This window comes from Pongo pygmaeus, chromosome 3, assembly GCF_028885625.2.
Source record: "Pongo pygmaeus isolate AG05252 chromosome 3, NHGRI_mPonPyg2-v2.0_pri, whole genome shotgun sequence".
Taxonomy (NCBI): domain Eukaryota; kingdom Metazoa; phylum Chordata; class Mammalia; order Primates; family Hominidae; genus Pongo; species Pongo pygmaeus.
This window is the reverse complement of record NC_072376.2, coordinates 90,234,019-90,261,697: the sequence shown is the minus strand read 5'-3', so window position 1 is coordinate 90,261,697 and position 27,679 is coordinate 90,234,019. Positions and strand designations below refer to the sequence as shown.

General features: G+C 37.4%; 2 pseudogenes; one reads left to right on the top strand and one right to left on the bottom strand.

The window, feature by feature from the left end:
* Positions 1-19,393: 19,393 nt before the first annotated feature.
* Positions 19,394-19,986, bottom strand: LOC129034559 (high mobility group protein B1-like; annotated as a pseudogene).
* Positions 19,987-23,854: 3,868 nt separating this feature from the next.
* LOC129034558 (serine/arginine-rich splicing factor 10-like) lies at positions 23,855-25,985 on the top strand (annotated as a pseudogene).
* The last annotated feature ends 1,694 nt before the right edge of the window (positions 25,986-27,679 follow it).

The following is a 27,679-nucleotide window of genomic DNA, read 5'->3' as shown; positions in this document are numbered from 1 at the left end:
TGAATGTTTTATAGTTTTCAGTATACAGATCTTTTGCCTCCTCAGTTAAATTTCTTCCTTTTTTAATATTTTGCCATATTTGCTTTATATGAACTATTTCAAAGAAATTTATAGACATGACAATACTTAACCATGCATCTCCTAAGAATGTGATTCTATATAACCTTAATACCATTGTCCCACTTAAAATACTTCCCTAATTTAACATGAAGTCCTTATTTCAGATTTTTCCACTTGTCTCTTTTTTTTAATAGCTACTGTGTCATCCCCCAAGCAGGATTCAATCAAGATTCTCACTTTCTGGAAATACTAGTCTTGTTGTCTCATTGAGTTTTTCTTTGCAGTGTCATTAATTTAACCTCTTTTTTATGTGTGTCATTGGTGGCTTTATTTATTTATTTCTGTAGGTTTTTGGGGAACAGGTGATATTTGGTTACTCAGTTAAATTTATTTCTAAGTAATATTTTTATGCCATTGTGAATGAGAATGTTTTCTTGATTTTTTTCACATAGTTCATTGTGAGTATACAAAAATGCTGCTAATTTTTTAATGTTGATTTTGTATCTGCAACTTTACTGAATTTATTTCTTACTTCTAACAGTTTTTTGGTGGCGTCTTTAGGGCTTTCTGTAAGATCATGTCATCTGCAAACAGAGACAATTTTACTTCCTTTATGATTTAGATGTCTTTTATTTCTTTTTCTTATTTATTTGCCCTGGCTAGGATTTCCACTACTATGTTCAATAGAGGTGGCAAGAATTGGCACCTTGTTTTGTTCCTGATTTTAAAGAAGAAGCATCTAATTTTCATTATTGAGTATGATGTTTGTTATACATTGTCATATATGGTTTCTATTATGTTGAGAAACATTCTTTCTATACCTAATTTGTTGAGAGTTTTTATCATGAAAGGATGTTTTATTTTGTCAGATTCTTTTTCTGCATCTATTGAGAAGATCATATTATTTTTATCCTTCATTCTATTAATGTGTTGTACAACATTTGTTAATTTGCATATGTTGAACCATCCTTGCATCCCCAAAATAAATCCCACTTGGTCATTAAAGTAAGGTGTAGGCTCCTTTTAAATTTGTATTATTAGTATTTTGATGAGGTATATGAATTTTTAATACGCTGTTCAATTCAGGTTGCCAGTATGTTGTTGAGGACTTTTTTTATGTTGACCTAAAATTTATTTATTCAAAAAAACAGTCATTTCTAAATGAAAGGTATTTCACTAGGTTTCATGAAGACTATAGACATGGCAATGAATTGATTTATATAACGCACTTATATTAGGTAACTACAGAAATTAATACACAGTCTTTGCCTGACAGGAACTGAGTCCAAATTGATATAAGGAAACCATATTGTTTCTATTCTTGCTTAAACATAAACCTTCTATGCCTGTCATTTCTCTAAACTTCCCTTAGTTGCAGGAACACTCCTATTTTTTAGTACTTCCAATCAGCCAGTCAGTCTGGTAAACAAACCTTTGTGTGCCAGGCTGTAAAAAATATAAAGTTGAGTAAAAAGTGAAAGTGGTGGCCGCTTCTGGGGATCTTGCGTTCTTTAGAGAGTAACAGATTAATGTAAAAAGAAAGAGAAAGATACACACAGTTGCACACAAAGCTGAGGATTTTTGTATCCACATTAATTGGGGTATTTTGTCCTATAATTTTCTTGTAGTGTGCTTGTCTGACATTGATATCAGAACAATGATGGTCTCAAAAGAATGAGTTTGGAATTGCTCCTTCCTCTTCAATTTTTTGCAAGAGTTTGAGAAGGATTGGCATTAATTGCCCTTTAAATGTTTGGTAGAATTCAGCAGTTAAATCTATCAGGTCCTGGGCTTATCTTTGATGAGAGACTTTTTATTACTGTTTCAATCTCCTTACTTTTTATTGGTTTGTCCAGATTTTCTATTTCTTCATGATTCAGTGGTGGTAGGTTATATGTTTCTAGGATCTTATCAACCTGTTTCTTCTAGGTATTCAATTTGTTGGCATATAATTGTTCATAGTAGTCTCTTATTGTACTTCTGTAGTAACAGTTGTATTGTTTCTTCTTTCATTTATAATTTTATTTATTTGAGTCATCTCTCTTTTCTTTTTTACTTAGGCTTCTTAACAGTTTGTCAATTTAGTTTCTCAAAAAACCGAGTCTTACCTTCATTGATCTTTTCTATTATTTTTCTCATCTCTATTTCATTTATCTCTGCTCTGATCTTCACTATTTCCTTCTAATGCCAATTGGGGCTGTTTAATATTTTGCCATCCAAGAAGATGCAAATAAATTGAGAAATATACCATTTCATGGACTAGAAAAATCCATATTTTTAAGGTGTCAGTTCTGAGTTAAAATATAGAGTGGATGTAAATCTAATCTCCAAAAATATTTTTTGTAGAAATTCACAAGCTGATTCTAAAAGTTATATAGAAATACATGTTAGGTGACCTAACATGACTGGAATAAAGTTTTAAAAGGAGAACAAAGTTGGAGTGCTTATATTATGTGATTTTAAGACTTACCATAAATCACAATAATCTGATCAGTGGAACAAAGTACAGAGTTAAAAAACAGAACAATACATGTACGTTTAATTTATTTTAATCAAGGTTCCAAAGATAGAGAAATAGATAGTCTTCTCAACAAATGATGCTGGGACAATTGAATATTTGTTCAATAAATAGACAAACTATACTTTGATCATTATACCATGCTAAAAATTTACTTGAAATGTATCTTATACCTAAAAGTAAATATTACAACTTATATACCTTCTAGAAGAAAATATAATAGAGGAAAACACAGAAGAAAATTTTTGTAACTATGGGGAAAGAAAAGATACCTTAGAACACAGAAAGCACTAATTGTGCATGAAATTTTTAAATGGACTTTATGAAAATTACAAAATTCTGCTCCTTGAAAGATACAGCTAAGAAAGCGAAAAGTGGCCCGGCGAGCTGGCTCATGCCTGTAATCCCAGCACTTTGGGAGGCTGAGGTGGGCAGATAATCTGAGGCCAGGAGTTTAAGACCAGCCTGGTCCAACATGGTGAAACCCCGTCTCTACTAAAAATACAAAAATGAGCTGGGCATGGTGGCGGGTGCCGATGATCCCAGCTACTCGGGAGACTGAGGCAGGAGAATCTCTTGAACCTGGGAGTGGGAGGTTGCAGTGAGACGGGATTGCGCCACTGCACTCCAGAGCCAGACTCCATCTCAAGAAAAAAAAAAAAAAAGAAAGAAAGAAAGTGAAAAGTAAATTCACAATTGGAAGAAAATATTTGTAACACGTATACATTGACAAAGGACTTGAAACAAGATTACAAAAAGTATTCTTACAATTCAATAAGAAGAAAACCTAATTTTTTATTTTATTTTTTGCGCTGAATGTGTTGAATTTTATTTTGAAAAATTTGAAACCTTACACAAAAGTTAAAAAGAATAGTACAGTGAACATCCGAAAACCCTTTACCTTGATGGACCAGTTTTTTACATCTTGTTAAATTTGCTTTTGTCTTTGCTACAATAAAGGCTGTTGTTTTGGGTTTTTTATTTTTTCATACAATTTTTTTATTATACTTTAAGTTCTGGAATACATGTGCAGGATGTGCAGGTTTGTTACATAGGTATACACATGCCATGATGGTTTGCTGCACCCATCAACCCGTCATCTACATTAGGTATTTCTCCTAATGCTATCCCTCCCCCAAACCCCTACCCCCCCAAGAGGCTCCAGTGTGTGATGTTTCCCTCCCTGTGTCCATGTGCTCTCATTGTTCAACTCCCACTTATGAGTCAGAATATGCGGCGTTTGGTTTTCTGTTCCTGTGTTAGTTTGCTAAGAATGATGGTTTCCAGCTTCATCCATGTCCCTGCAAAGGACATTGACTCATCCTTTTTTATGGCTGCATAGTATTCCATGGTGTGTATGTACCACATTTTCTTTATCCAGTCTATCATTGATAGGCATTTGGGTTGGTTCCAAGTCTTTGCTATTGTGAACAGTGCTGCAATAAGCATATGTGTATGTGTCTTTATAGTAGAATGATTTATAATCCTCTGATTATGTATCCAGTAATGGGATTGCTGGGTCAAATGGTATTTCTGGTTCTAGATCCTGGAGGAATTGCCACACTATCTTTCACAATGGTTGAACCAATTTACACTCCCACCAACAGTGTAAAAGTGTTCCTATTTCTCCACTTCCTCTTCAGCATCTGTTGTTTCCCCACTTTTTAATGATCGCCAGTCTAACTGGCATGAGATGATATCTCATTGTGGTTTTGATTTGTATTTCTCTAATGACCAGTAATGATGAGCATTTTTTCATCTGTTTGTCGGCCACATAAATGTCTTGTTTGGGGAAGTGTCTGTTCATATCCTTCGCCCACTTTTTGATGGGGTTGTTTTTTTCTTGTAAATTTGTTTAGGTTTCTTGTAGATTCTGGATTAGTCCTTTATCAGATGGGTAGACTGCAAAAATGTTCTCCCATTCTGTAGGTTGCCTGTTCACTCTGATGATAGTTTCTTTTTCCTGTGCAGAAGCCTTTAGTTTGATTACATCTCATTTGACAATTTTGGCTTTTGTTGCCATTGCTTTTGATGTTTTAGTCATGAAGTCTTTGCCCATGTCTGTGTCCTGAATGGTATTGCCTAGGTTTTCTTCTAAGGTTTTCATAATTTTAGGTCTTACATTTAAGCCTTTAATCTATCTTGAGTTAATTTTTGTATGAGGTGTAAGGAAGGGATCCAGTTTCAGTTTTCTGCATATGGCTAGCCAGTTTTCCCAACACTGTTTATTAAATAGGGAATCCTTTCCCCATTGCTTGTGTGTGTCAGGTTTGTCAAAGATCATATGGTTGCAGATGTGTGGCATTATTTCTGAGGCCTCTGTTCTGTTCCACTGGTCTATATAACTGTTTGGGTACCAGTACCATGCTGTTTTGGTTAGTGTAGCCGTGTAGTACAGTTTGGAGTCAGGTAGCATGATGTCTCCAGCTTTGTTCTTTTTGCTTAGGATTATCTTGACTATGCGGGCTCTTTTTTGGTTCCATATGAAATTTAAAGTAGTTTTTTCTAATCCAGTGAAGAAAGTCAGTGGTAGCTTGATGGGGATAGCATTGAATCTACGAATTACTTTGGGCAGTATGGCCATTTTTACGATATTGATTCTTCCCATCCATGAGAATGGAATTGTTTCCATTTGTTTGTATCCTCTTATATCCTTGAGCAGTGGTTTGTAGTTCTCGCTGAAGAGGTCCTTCACATTCCTTGTAAGTTGGATTCCTAGGTATTTTATTCCCTTTGTAGTAATTGTGAATGGGAGTTCACTCATGATTTGGCTCTCTGTTTATCTATTGTTGGTGTATAGGAATGCTTGTGATTTTTGCACATTGATTTTGTATCCTGAGACTTTGCTGAAGTTGCTTATCAGCTTAAGGAGATTTTGGGCTGAGACGATGGGGTTTTCTAAATATACAATCATGTCATCTACAAACAGAGACAATTTGACTTCCTCTCTTTCTACTTGAATACGCTTTATTTCTTTCTCTTGTCTGATTGACCTGGCCAGAACTTACAATATTACATTGAATAGGAAGGGTGAGAGGGGGCATCCTTGTCTTCTTGTGCTGGTTTTCAAAGGGAATGCTTCCAGCTTTTTCCCATTCAGTATGATATTGGCTGTGAGTTTGTCATAAATAGCTCTTATTATTTTAAGGTACATTCCATCAATTCCTAATTTATTGAGTTTTTAGCATGAAGGGCTGTTGAATTTTATCAAAGGCCTTTTCTTCATGCATTGAGATAATCATGCGGTTTTTGTCATTGGTTCTGTTTATGTGATGGATTATGTGTATTGATTTGCATACGTTGAGCCAGCCTTGCATCCCAGGGATGAAGCTGAGTTGATTGTGGTGTATAAGCTTTTTGATGTGCTGCTGGATTTGGTTTGCCAGTATTTTATTGAGGATTTTCACATCAATGTTCATCAGGGATATTGGCCTGCAATTTTCTTTTTTTGTTGTGTCTCTGCCAGGTTTTGGTATCAGGATGATGCTGCCCTCATCAAATAAGTTAGGGAGGAGTCTGTCTTTTTCTATTCTTTGGAATAGTTTCAGAAGGAATGGTACCAGCTCCTCTTTGTACCTCTGGTAGAATTCGGCTGTGAATCCATCTGGCCCTGGGCTTTTTTTTTGGTTCGTAGGCTATTAATTACTACCTCAATTTCAGAACTTGTTATTAATCTATTTAGGGATTCAACTTCTTTCTGGTTTAGTCTTGGGAGGGTGTATGTTTTCAGGAATTTATCCATTTCTTCTAGATTTTCTAGTTTATTTTCTTAGAGGTGTTTATAGTATTCTCTGAATGTTTTTTTATTTTTTAAGTCATTCTTTCTTTTTTTAATTTTATTTTTAAGTTCCAGGGTACATGTGCAGGATGAGCACGTTTCTGTGTCATGGTGGTTTGCTGCACCTATCAACCCATCACCTAAGTATTAAACCCAGCATGTATTAACTATTTGTCCTGATGCTGTCCCTCCCCCTTACCCCCCACCCCCAGACAGGCCCTAAGTGTGTGTTGTTTCCCTCTCTGTGTCCACGTGTTCTCATTGTTCAGCTCCCACTATGAGTGAGAACATGTGGTATTTGGCCATCTGTTCTTGCGTCAGGAAAACCCAATTTTTAATAAGGGAGAAGGGTTTGAATAGACACTTTACAAAAGGAGATAAAAGAATAGCTAGTTATGCCTGAAAAAATGTTCAACATCATTAGTCATCAGGGAAATGCAAATTAAAACCACAATGATATACCACTATATACCCACCAGAATAGCTAAAATAAAAAAGATGAAAAATTCCAGCTGTTCCTGAACATCTGGAGCAATTTCAACTTTTATATATTGTTGGTAGGAGTATAAAACAGTATGGCCACTTTTGAAACCTATTTGGTTGTTTCTTATGAAATTGAACATATACCTACCATATGACCCAGTAGTTCCACTCATATTTAAGAAAAATGAAAGCAAATGTCCACAAAAAGTTTAGTACATGTTCAAAGAAGTTTTATTTATAATAGCTGAAAGCTGGAAATAACACAAATGTCTGTCAACAGGTGAATGGATAAATATGTTTGGTATATCCATACAATGAAATATTTCTCAGCAATAAAGAACAAATGACTGATTGAAACATACAACAACATAGATGAATTTCAAAAACATTACTCTAAACAAAAGAAGCCAGACATAAAATATATGCATTATACTATATATGATCCATTTATATGAAATTATAGAGCAGGAAGAAGTATAGTAACAGGAAGAAAATCTATTGTTGCCTTGGGCTGAGGGCAAGAATCACTGCAAAGTGCACAAGTGAACTTCTCAGGGTGATGGAAATGTTCTGCATCTTGATTTCATAGTTCACATGGACATAAACTTTTGCCGTACTCTGAACTATATAGTCAGTTCTACTATAACACTTGTTTTTGAGAATGCAAATTTGTTATAACATGATAGGTAACAATTTTAACATAGCCTGAATTTTAGTCTCGTTTATGTGTGATTTTGTCCACTAAAAATACTAGATGAATGCAGAAAATTGCACTCACCTGAACCAAGCCATAAATATATACCCTGCCATTCTTTGTGCTGCTGTTGTCATACATTTTAATTCAAACTCTTCTAAACCCCACCATACACTGTTAGTACATTTGCTCTTCAAAGGTTTTGGTTTTTTTTTTTTTAAGAAATGGTAAAAATGAGAAAAACACATTTTGCGTTTTCCCACATATTACCATTTCTGGCACTCTTCATTCATGTGCATAGAAATGAGTTTGTACCTGGTATCATTTTTCTTCTCCTAGAATAACTTTAACATTTCTTGTACTTCAGGTCTGTTTAAAACATATACTCTGTGTTTTTGTTTGTCCAAAAGGCTTTATTTTGCTCTCATTTTTAAAGGATACTTTCACTCAACAAAGAATCCTAAATTAACTTTTTTAAAAGCATGTCGAAGTTTTTATCCTATTGCTTTCTTTAGGCTTAGGCTTGCATTATTTCTAACACAAAGTTCTTTCATTGTGGCTTGCATTATTTCTAACAAAAAATCAGTAGTAATTCTTATCTTCGTATCCTTGTATTTAATGTTTGTTTTCTCTGGCTGCTTTTTGTTTTTTTGTTTTTTGTTTTTGTTTTTTTTTTTTTGAGACGGAGTCTTGCTTTGTCACCCAGGTTGGAGTGCAGTGGTGCCATTTCAGCTCACTGCAATCTCTGCCTCCCGGGTTCATGCCATTCTCCTGCCTCAGCCTCCCAAGTAACTGGGACTACAGGCGCCAGCCACCACGCCTGGCTAATTTTTTGTGTTTTTGGTAGAGACAGTTTCACCATGTCAGCCAGGATGATCTCGATCTCCTAACCTCGTGATCTGCCCACCTCAGCCTCCCAAAGTGCGGGGATTACAGGCGTGAGTCGCCGTGCCCGGCCTTCTCTGGCTGCTTTTAAGAATTTCACTTTGTCACTGGTTCTCAATAATTTCAATATGATGTGCCTTAGAATGCATTTCCTTTCAGTTATTCTGCTTGGAGTTTATTGAATTTCTTTGATTTAGGAATCAGTTTTCATCTTGTTTGGAAAATATAAGTCATTATTCCTTCAAATACATATTCCAGCTCCTCTCTTCTGATCTTTTCAGGAACTCCAATTACACATATGTTAGATCACTTGGAATGTTCCTCAGGTTACTGAGGATCTGTTCTTCTTCTTATTATTTTCTTTCTGTAGCTCAGTTTGGATAGTTTTTGTTACAATATCTTCAAGTTTGCTGTTCTTTTCATCTGCCATACCTAATCAGCTAATTTTATCATGTGAATTTTCATTCAGATATGACATCTTTCAGTTCTAGAAGTTTCCTTGTTTGTTTTTAATACCATCGATTTCTGTCCTCATTATGCTCATGTTTTCCTTTAAATATTTGGACACATTTATAATTGTTCTGATGCATCTATTTCATTCATCTCTGTAATTTGAGTCAGTTTCTGCTGATGGATTTTTTTCTTTTTATTTTCCTGCTTCTTCACATGTCTTACTTTTATTGGATGCCATACACTATGAATACTATGTTCTTAAGATTTTTGAATTTTGTTTTCTTCACTTAGATTGGTGAATTTGGCTAGCAGGTAAGTTTTTTGCCAATCATCTTGATCCTTTTGGGGTTGTTTTTGAACTTTGTTAGTAGTTGTCCATGGAGTTTTACTTTACAGCTTGTTAAGCTTATTTTAAGGCACAACCCTGGGGTACATACTGAATTCCCAGGATTTTCAGTGAGGTCCTGTCACTCTGGTGATTGAAACTCAAATGTCTCTCAGCCACATTTAAGCTGTAGGAATTGTTCAACTTACAGTCCTCTAGTAATTGCCATCTGTCTGGCCTTGTGGCATTTCACTGTATGCATGTGCACCTTAGTATACAGCAAAAGACTCAATTAAACCCCTGTGAAGATTCCTAGAGCTTCTCTGAATGGCTCCTAGAACCCTGGAACTGTGCCCCACAAACTGAAGCTGGCACTGCTTTCCCAAAGTCTGGTCTCAGTCTCTTCCATAGAGGGACTGCCATGCTTTCCTTGGTTTCTCATTCCTGTGCTGTTCTGGGAAGTGACTCCAGGCAGAATACTAGGGCTTTTGTGGAACTCACCTCATTTGTTTCCATTCTTTGAGACTGCACTCCTGCAGTGCATGTTTTCCAGTATCAGAAAATAGTTGTTTCATATATATTGTCCAGTTTTCTAGTTGTTTACTGGTAAAGGACAGGTTTGGTGTAAGTTACTCCATTACAGACAGAAGTAGAAGCCAGAATATTTTTAAAAATCCAATTTGAGCTTATTATGTGTTGAGGCTCACATAAATGCCACAGTATTTATGATACTACATTCATTTAATTAATATAAAGCTATTTCATTTACATTACCTTATTTAGTCCTTAAAATACAGTGAGCCAAAGGTGACCTTTCTTATGATCATTTTATAGTCTAAAAGATTGAGGCTTACAGAGGCAAGTGAATGCCTTACACACTTTGTAAGGCTTGGAGTTAGGAGTATGACATTCAGCATAAACTACTAATGCTAAAGCTTATCTCCTGGCTTCCTTTTCCTTAGATCTCTGGTTTCATCCACTACTGCCAAACTCTTATCTATCTATCTATCCTTCCTTCCTTCTGTTTCTCCCTCAGGTTTTAATTATCTTTTACCTTAGATTTTAATCATCACCTTTGTTGTCTTAGCATGGCCAAACATTTTTAAAGAAGTAACTCATTCTTTAACTTTCTTCTTTGAAAATCCCTATCTTTAATTCACTGCCATATTTTTTTAATTTGAATTTCAAGCAACATGCTATTATCAATGTATATCATATCATAACCAACACATTCCAGAACCTTACAGACCTTTAAAGCTACATACTCTCCTGCCAGCCCCTAAATTGTCAGAATTCATGCTTTTTTTTTTTTTTGAAACGGAGTCTCACCCTGTTGCCCAGTCTGGAGTGTAATGGCGTGATCTCGGCTCACTGCAACCTCCACCTTCTGTGTTCAAATTATTCTCCTGCCTCAGCCTCCAGAGTAGCTGGGATTAGAGGTGCCTGCCACCAGGCCCAGCTATTTTTTGTACTTTTAGTAAAGACGGGGTTTCACCATGTTGGCCATGCAGGTCTTGAACTCCTGACCTCAAATGATCCGCCTGCCTTGGCCTCCCAAAGTGCTGGGATTACAGGCGTGAGCCGCTGTGCCTGGCCTATTCATGCTTAATCCATTTGTATCATCTTTCCTCCTCTGTCACCCACTTCCCCTAAATTACTCTGACCTATGAAGCTATAGCAATCTTCTCAGAATTTTCCCTAGTCCAAATGAAAATAAAAGATTAAAAAATTAAAATATAAAGGAAGAAGAAAATTTTAAAACTAAACAGAATTAAACTACAAGTAAACCAGCTCCTCAGTTAGTATGACAACATAATAGATTTAAATCATAGGTTTTTTTTTTTTTTTTTTTTGAGATGAGTTTTGCTCTTATTGTCTAGGCTGGAGTACAATGGTGTGATCTCGGCTCACTGCAACCTCTGCCTCCTAGGTTCAAGCAATTCTTTTTCCTCAGCCTCCCAAATAGCTGGGATTACAGGCATGCACCACCATGCCTGGCTAATTTTGTATTTTTAGTAGAGATGGGTTTTCTCCATGTTGGTCAGGCTGGTCTTAAACTCCCGACCTCAGGTGATCCATCCACCTCGGCCTCCTAAATTTCAGTCAGTCTCACACAGGGACAACCAACAATAATACTTGGGAAGATTGTAAGATTCAGCAAATTACCTTGTACCTTGAGGTACAGGAGGCAAAAGTGTTTGAATCTTCCATGACACTTCTAACCAACAGTGTGAATGTATGGAGCATTATAGTGAGGAAAAAAACAACCCTGAGACCTCACAGAAATCAGTGGGAAAGGCTTCTGTGATTCACATCGTCTGTTATGTGCCTGATGGAGATGGAGAATGGTAAGAATCTGTGCCATAAATTTTCAGACTCTATCCTAGCTAACAGCAATAATATTTAAATTGCATAATGTATCAGAAATAACATCTTAAAACCTTATAGACTTGACTTTACCAAATACTGGGATTTAAATATAAAGAGGAGGTAGGGTTCAAATCAGCTGGGTATCCTAACCAACCTGACAGGATTCTTCATCACGTTGGTTAATACAAACAGAATTAATCCCTCTCTCAGGAAGACAGTAACTTGTTGGGAGTCAGAAAATAATAGATTGCTTCCATCTCTAAGTGTTTTTATTTTTAAGAAGTTATTTTATGAATCCCACAAAATTCTAGATCACCATACTACAACTTCAATCAATGTAGAGTGATATTCTAACTTCTGTCTCCTCCACTCACAGGATTTTTAAATTCCTCAAAAATTACTGGACAATGTCACATTTAGCAAAATGATTAAAGTGAAAAAGTAATGAACCAAGTATTGGCAAGAATATGGAGCAGCTGGGGAGGAGCCAAGATGGCTGAATAGCAACAGCTCCGGTCTACAGCTCCCACCGTGAGCAATGCAGAAGACGGGTGATTTCTGCATTTCCATCTGAGGTACTGGGTTCATCTCACTAGGGAGTGCCAGACAGTGGGTGCAGGACAGTGGATGCAGCGCACCGTGCGCCAGCCAAAGCAGGGTGAGGTATTGCCTCACTCGGGTAGGGCAAGGGGTCAGGGAGTTCCCTTTCCTGGTCAAGGAAAGGGGTGACAGACGGCACCTGGAAAATCAGGCCACTCCCACCCAAATACTGTGCTTTTCCCACGGGCTTAGGAAACAGTGCACCAGGAGATTGTATCCCGCACCGGGCTCGGAGGGTCCTATGCCCATGCAGTCTCGCTGATTGCTAGCACAGCAGTCTGAGATCAAACTGCAAGGCAGTAGCGAGGCTGGAGGAGGGGCACCCGCCATTGCCCAGGCTCGCTTAGGTAAACAAAGCAGCTGGGAAGCTCGAACTGGGTGGAGCCCACCACAGCTCAAGGAGACCTGCCTGCCTCTGTAGGATCCACCTCTGGGGGCAGGGCACAGACAAACAAAAAGACAGCAGTAATCTCTGCAGACTTAAATGTCCCTGTCTGACAGCTTTGAAGACAGCAGTGGTTCTCCCAGCACGCAGCTGGAGATCTGAGAACGGGCAGACTGCCTCCTCAAGTGGGTCCCTGAACCCTGACCCCCAAGCAGCCTAACTGGGAGGCACCCCCCAGTAGGGGCAGACTGACACCTCACACGGCCGGGTACTCCTCTGAGACAAAACTTCCAGAGGAACGAACAGACAGCAGCATTCGCGGTTCACAAAAATCTGCTATTCTGTAGCCACCGCTGCTGGTACCCCGAAAAACAGGGTCTGGAGTGGACCTCTAGCAAACTCCAACAGATCTGCAGCTGAGGGTCCTGTCTGTTAGAAGGAAAACTAACAAACAGAAAGGACATCCACACCAAAAACCCATCTGTACAACACCATCATCAAAGACCAAAAGTAGTTAAAACCATAAAGATGGGGAAAAAACAGAGAAGAAAAACTGGAAACTCTAAAAAGCAGAGCGCCTCTCCTCCTCCAAAGGAACGCAGTTCCTCACCAGCAACGGAACAAAGCTGGACAGAGAATGACTTTGACAAGTTGAGAGAAGAAGTCTTCAGACGATCAAACTACTCTGAGCTACAGGAGGAAATTCAAACCAAAGGCAAAGAAGTTGAAAACTTTGAAAAAAATTTAGACAAATGTGTAACTAGAATAACCAATACAGAGAAGTGCTCAAAGGAGCTGATGGAGCTGAAAGCCAAGGCTCGAGAACTACGTGAAGAATGCAGAAGCCCAGGAGCCAATGCGATCAACTGGAAGAAAGGGTATCAGTGATGGAAGATGAAATGAATGAAATGAAGCGAGAAGGGAAGTTTAGAGAAAAAAGAATAAAAAGAAACGAACAAAGCCTCCAAGAAATATGGGACTATGTGAAAAGACCAAATCTACGTCTGATTGGTGTACCTGAAAGTGACGGGGAGAATGGAAACAAGTTGGAAAACACACGGCAGGATATTATCCAGGAGAACTTCCCCAATCTAGCAAGGCAGGCCAACATTCAGATTCAGGAAATACAGAGAACGCCACAAAGATATTCCTCGAGAAGAGCAACTCCAAGACACATAATTGTCAGATTCACCAAAGTTGAAATGAAGGAAAAAATGTTAAGGGCAGCCAGAGAGAAAGGTCAGGTTACCCACAAAGGGAAGCCCATCAGACTAACAGCGGATCTCTCGGCAGAAACCCTACAAGCCAGAAGAGAGTGGGGGCCAATATTCAACATTCTTAAAGAAAATAATTTTCAACACAGAATTTCATATCCAGCCAAACTAAGCTTCATAAGTGAAGGAGAAATAAAATCCTTTACAAACAAGCAAATGCTGAGAGATTTTGTCGCTACCAGGCCTGCCCTAAAAGAGCTCCTGAAGGAAGCACTAAACATGGAAAGGAACAACCGGTACCAGCCACTGCAAAATCATGCCAAATTGTAAAGACCATCGAGGCCAGGAAGAAACTGCATCAACTAACGAGCAAAATAACCAGCTAACATCATAATGACAGGATCAAATTCACACATAACAATATTAACTTTAAGTGTAAATGGACTAAATGCTCCAATTAAAAGACATAGACTGGCAAATTGGATAAAGAGTCAAGACCCATCAGTGTGCTGTATTCAGGAAACCCATCTCACGTGCAGAGACACACATAGGCTCAAAATAAAAGGATAGAGGAAGATCTACCAAGCAAATGGAAAACAAAAAAGGCAGGGGTTGCAATCCTAGTCTCTGATAAAACCGACTTTAAACCAACAAAGGTCAAAAGAGACAAAGAAAGCCATTACATAATGGTAAAGGGATCAATTCAACAAGAAGAGCTAACTATCCTAAATATATATGCACCCAATACAGGAGCACCCAGATTCATAAAGCAAGTCCTGAGTGACCTACAAAGAGACTTAGACTCCCACACAATAATAATGGGAGACTTTAACACCCCACTGTCAACATTAGACAGATCAACAAGACAGAAAGTTCACAAGGATACCCAGGAATTGAACTCAGCTTTGCTCCAAGCAGACCTAATAGACATCTACAGAACTCTCCACCCCAAATCAACAGAATATACATTTTTTTCAGCATCACACCATACCTATTCCAAAATTGACCACATAGTTGGAAGTAAAGCTCTCTTCAGCCAATGTAAAAGAACAGAAATTATAACAAACTGTCTCTCAGACCACAGTGCAATCAAACTAGAACTCAGGATTAAGAAACTCACTCAAAACCGCTCGACTACATAGAAACTGAACAACCTGCTCCTGAATGACTACTGGGTACATAACGAAATGAAGGCAGAAATAAAGATGTTCTTTGAAACCAATGAGAACAAAGACACAATGTACCAGAAGCTCTGGGACACATTCAAAGCAGTGTGTAGAGGGAAATTTATAGCACTAAATGCCTACACGAGAAAGCAGGAAAGATCTAAAATTGACACCCTAACATCACAATTAAAAGAACTAGAAAAGCAAGAGCAAACACATTCAAAAGCTAGCAGAAGGCAAGAAATAACTAAAATCAGAGCAGAACTGAAGGAAATAGAGACCAAAAAAACCCTTCAAAAAATTAATGAATCCAGAAGCTGGTTTTTTGAAAGGATCAACAAAATTGATAGACTGCTAGCAAGACTAATAAAAAAAAAAAGAGAGAAGAATCAAATAGATGCAATAAAAAATGATAAAGGGGATATCACCACTGATCCCACAGAAATACAAACTACCATCAGAGAATACTACAAACACCTCTATGCAAATAAACTAGAAAATCCAGAAGAAATGGATCAATTCCTCGACACATACACTCTCCCAAGATTACACCAGGAAGAAGTTGAATCTCTGAATAGACCAATAACAGGATCTGAAATTGTGGCAATACTAAACAGATTACCAACCAAAAAGAGTCCAGGACCAGATGGATTCACAGCCGAATTCTACCAGAGGTACAAGGAGGAACTGGTACCATTCCTTCTGAAACTATTCCAATCAATAGAAAAAGAGGGAATCCTCCCTAACTCATTTTATGAGGCCAGCATCATCCTGATACCAAAGCCGGGCAGAGACACAACCAAAAAAGAGAATTTTAGACCAATATCCTTGATGAACATTGATGCAAAAATCCTCAATAAAATACTGGCAAACCGAATCCAGCAGCACATCAAAAAGCTTATCCAACATGATCAAGTGGGCTTCATCCCTGGGATGCAAGGCTGGTTCAATGTACGCAAATCAATAAATGTAATCCATCATATAAACAGAACCAAAGACAAAAACCACATGATTATCTCAATAGATGCAGAAAAGGCCTTTGACAAAATTCAACAATCCTTCATGCTAAAAACTCTCAATAAGTTAGGTATTGATGGGACGTATCTCAAAATAATAAGAGCTATCTATGACAAACCCACAGCCAATATCATACTGAATGGGCAAAAACTGGAAGCATTCCCTTTGAAAACTGGCACAAGACAGGGATGCCCTCTCTCACCAGTCCTATTCAACATAGTGTTGGAAGTTCTGGCCAGGGCAATTAGGCAGGAGAAGGAAATAAAGGGTATTCAATTAGGAAAAGAGGAAATCAAATTTTCCCTGTTTGCAGACGACGTGATTGTATATCTAGAAAACCCCATTGTCTCAGCCCAAAATCTCCTTAAGCTGATAAGCAACTTCAACAAAGACTCAGGATACAAAATTAATGTACAAAAATCACAAGCATTCTTATACACCAATAACAGACAAACAGAGAGCCAAATCATGAGTGAACTCCCATTCACAATTGCTTCAAAGAGAATAAAATACCTAGGAATCCAATTTACAAGGGACGAGAAGGACCTCTTCAAGGAGAACTACAAACCACTGCTCAATGAAATAAAAGAGGATACAAAGAAATGGAAGAACATTCCATGCTCATGGATTGGAAGAATCAATATCATGAAGATGGCCATACTGCTCAAGGTAATTTATAGATTCAATGCCATCCCCATCAAGCTACCAATGACTTTCTTCACAGAATTGGAAAAAAACACTTTAAAGTTCATATGGAACTAAAAAAGAGCCCGCACTGCCAAGTCAATCCTAAGCCAAAAGAACAAAGCTGGAGGCATCACGCTACCTGACTTCAAACTATACTACAAGGCTACAGTAACCAAAACAGCATGGTACTGGTACCAAAACAGAGATATAGATCAATTGAACAGAACAGAGCCGTCAGAAATAACGCCACATATCTACAACTATCTGATCTTTGACAAACCTGACAAAAACAAGCAATGGGGAAAGGATTCCCTATTTAATAAATGGTGCTGGGAAAACTGGCTAGCCATATGTAGAAAGCTGAAACTGGATCCCTTCCTTACACCTCATACAAAAATTAATTCAAGATGGATTAAAGACTTAAACGTTAGACCTAAAACCATAAAAACCCTAGAAGAAAACCTAGGCATTACCATTCAGGACATAGGCATGGGCAAGGACTTCATGTCTAAAACACCAAAAGCAATGGCAACAAAAGCCAAAATTGACAAATGGGATCTCATTAAACTAAAGAGCTTCTGCACAGCAAAAGAAACTACCATCAGAGTGAACAGGCAACCTACAAAATGGGAGAAAATTTTCGCAACCTACTCATCTGACAAAGGGCTAATATCCAGAATCTACAATGAACTCCAACAAATTTACAAGAAAAAAACAAACAACCCCATCAAAAAGTGGGCGAAGGATATGAACAGACACTTCTCAAAAGAAGACATTTATGCAGCCAAAAGACACATGAAAAAATGCTCATCATCACTGGCCATCAGAGAAATGCAAATCAAAACCACAATGAGATACCATCTCACACCAGTTAGAATGGCGATCATTAAAAAGTCAGGAAACAACAGGTGCTGGAGAGGATGTGGAGAAATAGGAACACTTTTACCCTGTTGGTGGGACTGTAAACTAGTTCAACCATTGTGGAAGTCAGTGTGGCGATTCCTCAGGGATCTAGAACTGGAAATACCATTTGACCCAGCCATCCCATTACTGGGTATATACCCAAAGGATTATAAATCATGCTGCTATAAAGACACATGCACACGTATGTTTATTGAGGCACTATTCACAACAACAAAGACTTGGAACCAACCCAAATGTCCAACAACGATAGACTGGATTAAGAAAATGTGGCACATATACACCATGGAATACTATGCAGCCATAAAAAATGATGATTTCATGTCCTTTGTAGGGACATGGATGAAACTGGAAATCATCATTCTCAGTAAACTATCACAAGGACAAAAAACCAAACACCGCATGTTCTCACTCATAGATGGGAATTGAACAGTGAGAACACATGGACGCAGGAAGGGGAACATCACACTCGGGACTATTGTGGGGTGGGGGGAGGGGGGAGGGATAGCATTAGGAGATATACCTAATGCTAAATGGCGAGTTAATGGGTGCAGCACACCAGCATGGCACATGTATACATATGTAACTAACCTGCACATTGTGCACATGTACCCTAAAACTTAAAGTATAATAATAATAATAAAAAAAAACTTAAAAAAAAAAAAAAGAATATGGAGCAGCTGGAAATCTTCCACACTTTTGGGAATGTATATTGGTATAACTACTTAGGAAAAGTGTTGAGCATTGTAATGGAGCATGTTACCATCCAGCAAGTTCACACTTAGGTATATATACAACAGGAATGTTTATATATATATCTTGTGCACTTCTTTTGGTGAATATATATATATGTTCACCAAACTATATATATACTCATCTTCCTCATGTATATATGTTCATGTTATCTATACATATGTTCATCCCCCTCATATATATATATGTTCACCAAAAGTGGACAAGATATAAATATGTTCATATAAACTTGGTGCAAAAGTAATTGCTGTTTTTAATGGCAAAAACAGCAATTACTTTTGTACCAACCTCATACGTACATACAAATACATATATTTGTGCACACACACTAATGTGTACATATAAGGATTTCTGTTGTATATATACCTATGAATACATATATGTTTTTTTCAGCAAAATAAGTGGACAAGAATGTTAATAAGTAGCATCATTGTAATAGCCCTAAAACTTCACAAGAAGAAATATACAAAAATGTTCATATCAACGTTATTTGTAATACCCCAAACTATAAAAATCCACATGTCCACCAACAGTAGAATGGATATTTGTGATATATTTAAGCAATGGAATATTATACAACAATGAGAATGAACAAACTACAACTACACACTGGATGAATGTCATAAATATAATGTTGAATGAATGAACCCAGACCTCCCCCAAAATCACATATGATAATTATTCAATTTAAGGTAATTTTCAAAATCAGGCAAAACAAATATATGGCCTTGGAAGTCGTAATAGTGATTACCTTGAATGAGAGTGGTTTCTAAGGGGTTTCTAGGGTGCTGAAATTATCCTATTTCTTGATCTGTGTGCTAGGTACATGTTTATTTTGGGAAAATTCATCAAGCTATATCACCATACTGTACCAAGAAAGATTACTGCCTACTGAAATTACCACCAGGACAGGGCTATCTAAAGACACATTTGGTAGTGTGTTAACTATGCAAAAAAAGACACTGTACAGTTTAAAAACAAATCTTACACAAACTTACATTTCAATTTTTTTCTTTAAAAGAAGTGAATTGTGTACAGGGAGGTTAAATGCTTTATAGACAAGAAAAAAAGTGCTAGCATTAACTTATTCACCATCATCTTCTTCATCATCTTCTTGTCCTCCTCTTTCTTATTTTTCTTGCTTTTTTCAGCCTTGACAACTCCCTTTTTGCTGCGTCTGGCTTTCCTTTAGCTCGGTATGCAGCAGTATCTTTTTCACATTTTTCCTTGAGCTTCGCAACGTTCTTTGTATAAGTCGGCTAGTCATCTGCAGCAGTGCCATTCCGCATCTCTCCCAGCATCTTTGCAACATCACCAATGTTTAGGCCAGGATGTTCTTTGATTTTTGGGTGATACTCAGAACAGAACAAGAAAAAGGCTGAAGAAGACCCCTTGGGTGTATTGGGATCCTTGAACTCGTTTTTTGCCTCCACTTTAGGAGGGATATAAGTTTTCATTTCTCTTTCATAATGGGCTTTACCTACCTTTGTCATGTCTTCCAATTTTCCTTTTGCTTTAGCAGAAGTAGTCTTTCACCTCTCAGCACTTCTCAGAAAACTCTGAGGAGCTGACTGATGCATCTGGGTGCTCCTTCTTGTGCTCCTCCTGACAAGTTGGCACAAAGAACACCTACGATGACATTTTGCCTCTTGGCTTCTTAGGGTCTACTTTACCCATGTTTAGTTATCTTTCTTCAACAAGGCACAGAGTTGCCCAGTGCCCATCTGGCTCTCACTTGCCCCAGCACTCTCTCTATGGAGCTCAGTGTACTGCAATCAATTGAATATTTTTACCACAGAAATCTGTTCATGTGTAATTATATATGTGTTTGTATTTATGTTTAATAAAATGAAATTGGCATCTCTCCCCTCTAAAACACCAATTAGTAATTTTTTTACATCCAAAGAATATTTGCTATGTATGTAAAAACACTTTGAGGGTGATGAAGTTAGTATTTTGAATTCAATACAATGTAGTTAGTGATTTCATAGAACTGTAGGAGAAGACATTTAATAAAAATTCAAGTAATTGATAGGTCTAAGTTTTGTTGCCTCCTCGTATCACTGCTACTAATTCTTCCCAAATATTCATCAAAGGTAGTGACCTAGTATAGTGGCATCTGTTGGTTTTGCCTGCCCAGCACCCAGTAGCCCCTTTTTTTGGTAAAGTCACTTCAATATTTCTTTGGGGAATTTCTTCTACCCTACCACACGCACTTTGGCGAGATTATCAATTCTGCCTTCTTCTGACCAAGAAGGGGGCATGTAAACTAAACTAGGCCAAGCAGATTCTCTCCCCTTAGAATTTAAATCTTGAGTGACACAAGGTCAGAAAACACAAATAATTCACCTTGACAGTAGCTCTCTGAGGAGGCTGTTCATTGGTTTCTGTGACATAGATCTCTTACGCCGCCCTGCTGCTTCCTGTCCTTTCCAAGTTACAGTTGTGTGGCTTTCCTTTGATTCTTGACCCACTCTATATCCTTAAAATACATGACTCTCATTAAGTTAGTCCATTTCTGTTGACTGTAGTTGACGAACACTGATACAGCTGGATATAAATACACTCAATAAAAAGGTCACTACTATTATGCAAGAGAGTCCATAGCATTTAAGTTTTGCCTTACTTTGTGCCAGAATTTGCTTCTTTATAAAGTCTGTTAGTCCTGCCTAGCTCTACTTCCAGAGCTTCATAGTATACATATATTCTATCCTTTAAATGGCACATGTTTGAAAACTACTATCATTTTCCCCATATGCTTTCTCAGCAAAATAACTCATTTTCTCAATCAAAACATATATGACTACTACACACCCACTAAAATAGCTGAAAGAACAGACAGTTCCAAGCGTCGACAAGGATGTGGAGAATCTGGAACACTCATGCACTGCTGGAGGGAATGTAAATGGCATAGCCGCTTTGGAAAATAGTTTGGCAATTTATATAATTTATAAACTTACTTAATATTTTAATGCGTTTTAAAAATAAATGTAATTACCTATTGTAATGTCATCTTAGGAAACAATTTCATGAAATCACGGCCTTTATGTTAGTTATCTTATCCTACAATGCATTAAAGATATACTTAATTATTAATTTAAAATGTGATTTACTTATAATCTAAATTAATTCCTTGTACCACGAGTGGTACAACTCCTCAGAGTTTTCTGAATACATATATTGATTGCCCTTTGGGAAACACCAGGTTTTTGTCTTTAACTTAACATTTTGAATAAAATAATTTTCATTAAAGCAATAACCAACTTTGAAAGCAGTATTATAAAGTTTTACAAGCCAACCCATCAGAGAAATGCAAATCAAAACCACAGCGAGATATCACCTCACACCAGTTAGAATGGCGATCATTAAAAAGTCAGGAAACAACAGGTGCTGGAGAGGATGTGGAGAAATAGGAACACTTTTACACTGTTGGTGGGACTGTAAACTAGTTCAATCATTGTGGAAGTCAGTGTGGCGATTCCTCAGGGATCTAGAACTAGAAATACCATTTGACCCAGCGATCCCATTACTGGGTATATACCCAAAGGATTATAAATCATGCTGCTATAAAGACACATGCACTCGTATATTTATTGAGGCACTATTCACAATAGTGAAGACTTGGAACCAACCCAAATGTCCATCAATGGTAGACTGGATTAAGAAAATGTGGCACATACACACCATGGAATACTATGCAGCCATAAAAAATGATGAGTTCATGTCCCTTGTAGGGACATGGATGAAGCTGGAAACCATCATTCTTAGCAAACTATCTGAAAGACAGAAAACCAAACACCACACGTTCTCACTCATAGGTGGGAATTGAACAATGAGAACACTTGGACACAGGATGGGGAACATCACACACTGGGGCCTGTTGTGAGGTGGGGGGAGGGGGGAGGGATAGCATTAGGAGATATACCTAATGTAAATGATGAGTTAATGGGTGCAGCACACCAACATGGCACATGTATACATATGTAACAAACCTGCATGTTGTGCACATGTACTCTAAAACTTAAAGTATAATTAAAAAAAAAAAGTTTTACAGGCCAAATACAGTGTCTCACATCTGCAATCCCAGTACTTTGGGAGGCCGAGGCAGGAGGATTGCCTGAAGCCAGGAATTTTAGACCAGCCTGGACAACATAGTGAGACCCTATCTCTACAAAAAAAAATTAATTAGCCAATCATGGTGGCTTGCTCCTGTAGTCCCAGCTACTCAGGAAGCTGAGGTGGAATGATTGCTAGAGCCCAGGAGTTCGAGCTGCAGTGAGCTGTGATCGTACTACCACACTCCAGCCTAGGCAACAGAGCAAGACCCTATCCCCAAAAAAAATAAAAAATAAAAAGAAGAAGAAAGGAAAAAATAAAGTTTTATGTAGCATATAATGAGATATAGAAAGTGTTAGGCCTTTTATTCATTTAGCAAATACTTCGAGTTTTTTTTTTTTTTTTTTTTGGTTGGCTTTTTATCAATGGGAAGTGACTGAAGAGTCAGAGATGTGGAAAACCTCCAGAGCCAGGATGTCTCCCTTCTACTCTATGTCCAATATAAACATGCAATTTCAGGGAAGAGGGAGACCTCCACATAGGAAGGAGAAAAAGGAAATACAACAAAATGTTAAGTGGTTGTTTTAGGAATTATGGGTCATTGAGTTCTTTCTTTAAATTCTTAATTATGTTGATTTCTCTACTTGCCAAAATGTAATATGCTTCCATTTGTTTTAGATAAAAACCATACAGTAAAACTTTTTGTTCTTTTGGATACCTTGGATAAAAAGATATACAAATATACCTTCCATTGTTGATAAGAATACATTTCTAATCGTATATTTTTATTCAAAAATAAAAATTCAGCCAAGCCCCAGAGCTTGTGCCTGTAACTCCAGCACTTTGGGTGGCTGATGTGGGCAGATAGCTTGAGCCTAGGAATTTGAGACCAGCCTGGGCAACATAGTGAGACCCCATCTCTACAAAAAATAAAACAGTTAGCCAAGCATGGTGAGCACCATGGCATGTACCTGTGGTCCCAGCTACTCAGAAGGCTGAGGTGAGAGGATCACTTGAGCCCAGGAGGCAAGGCTGCAGGGAGCTGTGATTGCATCACTGCACTCCAGCTGGTGCTGGATGACAGAGCAAAACCTTGTCTCAAAAACATAGTAAAATTTTTAAAGTAAAAAACAAAAATTTAATTGAAGATATCAATTTTTATTTTAAAAATATTGATATTTACATACAACCTTTTGTGGCTAATTATGCTGCCACCTAGTTTTGAGAACTACAGTTCTCAAAGCACTAGAAAAGGTGTTTGGCTCAAACACCTTTTGAAAAGGTGTGAAAATATATAATGTGAAAATATATAAACCAAACAAAACAAACAAAAAGTAACGGTACTCAATGGCTAGAGTAAAACACAAAAACAATGGGTTCTGAAATAATGCACCTAAAATCTTCTTGTAATTATAGCTTGACAATTTTTAAAGCTCTATAAGTTCAGTAACGTGATATGTGGGATTTGCTTGTAAGTTCTGCAGAAGGGATGACGACAAGCTGGGGGCTGGGTACATGGAAGGGACAGGTAAAATGGGAACAATAGCAGAATACTGATCATTGCTGAAGCTGGGTGGGTATTCATTATTGTATTTTCTTCATATTTGAAAAATTCTATAATAAAAGTTTTAAAAAGAATTTTTACAAACCTCTAAATACACATGATCACAGAAACTGAAAGCAACCTCTGTTATATTCCCAAAATAGAATGAAATAAACAAACAAAAAATTCACTCTGAAATAAAGCTCCAGGTGGCCTATAAAGTGTTTTGTGCTTTCTATTTGTACAGGCAAGTGAGAAAACAATTATTGACCAGTAAGTACACAACTATTTTTAAGTTATATGAAAGGCTGTTATCGCCACCTACTGGACACTGTTATTGACTACTTGCTGTAAAAAATTAAGATTTTTTTAAAACCAACAATCATTATTTAATAGGTCCCCCCATCCCATCTTAAGCATCTAGTTAACAAAACAGTATAAATAAAACCATCAAATTTATATCTGTATTTGTTTTTGTATTAGTAATGCTAATTAATGTTACGTTACATCACTTCTTAGTGTCAAATGCCACCTGCTAAAAAGGTATATATCATAAAATTTTGATTTGAAAGTACATTGATGATCATCCTATGATGTTCTTGTTTTACAAAAGATCACAGAACTCGAATTGTTTGCCCATAGGGTAAGAACCCAGAATTTAAATTATTTACACATAGGGATAGTCCAGAAAGTTATAAACTAGTCCTGGCTCTTAAGTTCAGTGCATTATCTTTTTTTCATTTGTCTTTTAAAATCTTGACTTATATTGCAAATTTTATATCTTTTATAACTTGGCTAATTGTACACACCAGTGATTCTCCACTCTGGTGCATCAGAATGACTTGTGAAAGTTTTAAAATAAAGCTGGCACCAAAGCCAGAGATTTTTGCATCCAGCCAGGGTTAAAAGAACTATTAGTAGATACCAGTGGTTCTCAAAGTGTGGTCCCTGGACAAGCATCATCATCATCATCATCATCATCATCATCATCATCATCATCATCATCATCTCGCCATCACCTGGTTAGAAATGCAAATGTTCACAGTCCACCCCAGAGTACTGGGTGGGGGGCTGTAATTTGTGTTTTGCAAGCCTTTAAGTAATTTGGATACAAGCTAAAGTTTGAGAATCACTATTATTTACTACAAAACCGGTAAATTTCTACTCTTTTACATACAAGAATTAATTTAGCTGTAGTAGAGCCCTCTGGCTGTGCATGTCTAAGGATCAGCCTCCGGGGGCTGGACGGTTTGCTGAGCCCCTTAGCGTCTCCTGGCGCTAAGACTCACACAGCAGTCACGTCCAGGTACCTGCGTCCCCCAAGGTGCCTCTGTTCATCAGGAATGGAGCCAATAACAGCAAGTTCAAAGATTTATGGCATGAATTTGGTCATTCTGATCCTATAGTTGATGTGTATGTTCCACTTGATTTCTTCACTCACTGTCCAAGAGGAGTTGCTTATGTTCAATTGGAGGATGTTCGTGATGCTGAAGATGCTTTACATAATTTGGACAGAAAATGGATTTGTGGATGTCAAATGGAAACAGTTTGCACAGGGGGATTGGAAGACCCCAAATCAGATGAAAGCAAAGGAAGGTAGGAGTGTGTACAGTTCTTCACGCTATGATTATGACAGATATAGATGTTCTAGAAGCCAAAGTTATGAAAAAAGATCAGAAGTCAGTCTTTTGCTTACATCTATAGAAGATCTTGTAGTCCTAGAAAGAGTGGATGGACTGGAAGACTATGGTGTAGCAGAAGCCATTCCAACAATGATAGAGTCAAACACTGAAATCAGTCTTTTTCAAGATCTAAATCCAATTCAAGATCAAGGTCCAAGTCCCAGCCCAAGAAAGAAATGAAGGCTAAATCATGCTCTAGGTCTGCATCGCATGCCAAAACTAGAGGCACCTCTAAAACAGATTCCAAAACACATTACAAGTCTTGCTCAAGACATAAAAAGGAATCAAGGAAAAAGGAACCGCCTTGCTCCAAATCCCAGTCAAGGTCATAGTCTAGGCCTAGGTCAAAACCTAGATCAAGATCTTGGACTAGTCTTAAATCCAGTGGCCACTGATAGTATAAACCATGATCATTTTTAGGCACATATCATTCATTTGCTCATAGATTGGTTTACTTAAATTATCAGGAATACAATGTTGCAATGATGTTTAACAAACACTTGTTAGTTTTCCCTGTACCAGGCAATGGTTATTTTAAAATGACGTGCTGTTGAGAAGCCACTCTTAAGAGTCCAGTTTGTTTGGTATTATGGGCAGCTACCAATTTGTTGTGTCTGTGTGTATTTTTGTAAAGATTCTCATTTTTATGCTTGAAGTATTTGGTGAAAAGATGTTGGTTGACCATAATTTGCAACATTGTCTTACTAAAAATAAACTTTCATATTCATATTTGGTAGAACTGTTAACCTAGGAAGGAGTATGATAGAGTGTTACAAAAGTGAAGTTACAGCCACAGTACAACACTGACTGCTCAGACACATTTAGGTTCAGTGTGGACCTTTATGTCTTATCAAGATGTCTAGGCCCTTGATAATAGTTTACTTATGATGCAATGTGGATTAGTTCTTTTGTTAACTCCACCGTCTTGGGGAATATTGCCAACTGAGTTATGTAGTATTTTCAGGGAGATTAAGTTTTTGACTGAAACATGGAGCCTTTGCTTTTTTTCTGATTTCTATAGATTTGGAACAAGAAAACATCAGAAAGACTCACCTTAAAATTTGAGGGGGTCAATGATGGCAGAAACAATTTTAAGGGGAAAAGAATGTTCTTATGTAGTTATTCTAAAATTTAAGGAGTACTGTTGACCATAATATTGCTTAATTTTCTTACTGCCCTTAGAAACGAGTGAATTGTTTCAAAGTAGGCTATGTGTGTGTATGTGTGTGTATCTGTGTGTGTGTATGTGTGTGTGTGTGTGGTGTATAGTGTAAAAGAACTGAAATGTTGATGCTTACAGCACTTGGCCTATACATTTGTATCAAAATTTGCCTGCTTCTTTATGTGGGAGGCTTGCTTTTCGCACCTCAGTTTATCTAATGTAAGGCAAGTTCAAAAACAACACGTTCATTCTAGGTGATTCTGTGGTGCTATGAAATTTAAAATGATTTTGGAAAAAAAGATTAGTCAGTTTTAAGCAAGAGTCACATCTTTTGAATTTTTGACTACCAGTGTAGTGCCTGACTAAAAATAAAGAATACCCTTTACCATTTATAATTTCTAGTATTCCTCTGAAAGATTGTTTTGGCAACAAAAGTGACTTGACATGTCTAATCTCATATTGGATAAAAAGCTAGCACCTTTTAAAATCTCAGATTGCTTGCTTAAAGATATAAGTAAGAATTATGGAGAAGCAATTCCTTTAAGAGGATTACTTATTTCAGCTGTTTTTAGTAATCTAGGCTTTGTCTGTAGAGAACAAAACGATGGCAGTAAGCTGAGATAGCTCGGTTGGGAGAGTATTAGACTGAGAACAAAACGATGATTTTTAAATACTATATGCTAAGTGCTTAAGGGGTTGATTGTAGGACCTTTTTATATTTGATAGTATTTCTTCCATTTCTTTAGTGTTGCAGTTAATGTTCTGTTCTGCTATGCAATCATTTATATGCATGTTTCTTTACTTTTTAAAGATTTTCCTGGATGTATAAACAACAAAAAGTATATTTAAAACTGTAGCAGTAGTTTGCAGTTCTAGCGGAGAGGAAAGTTGTAGGGCTAAACTTTCTACTTTTTTTCTTATAGAAGC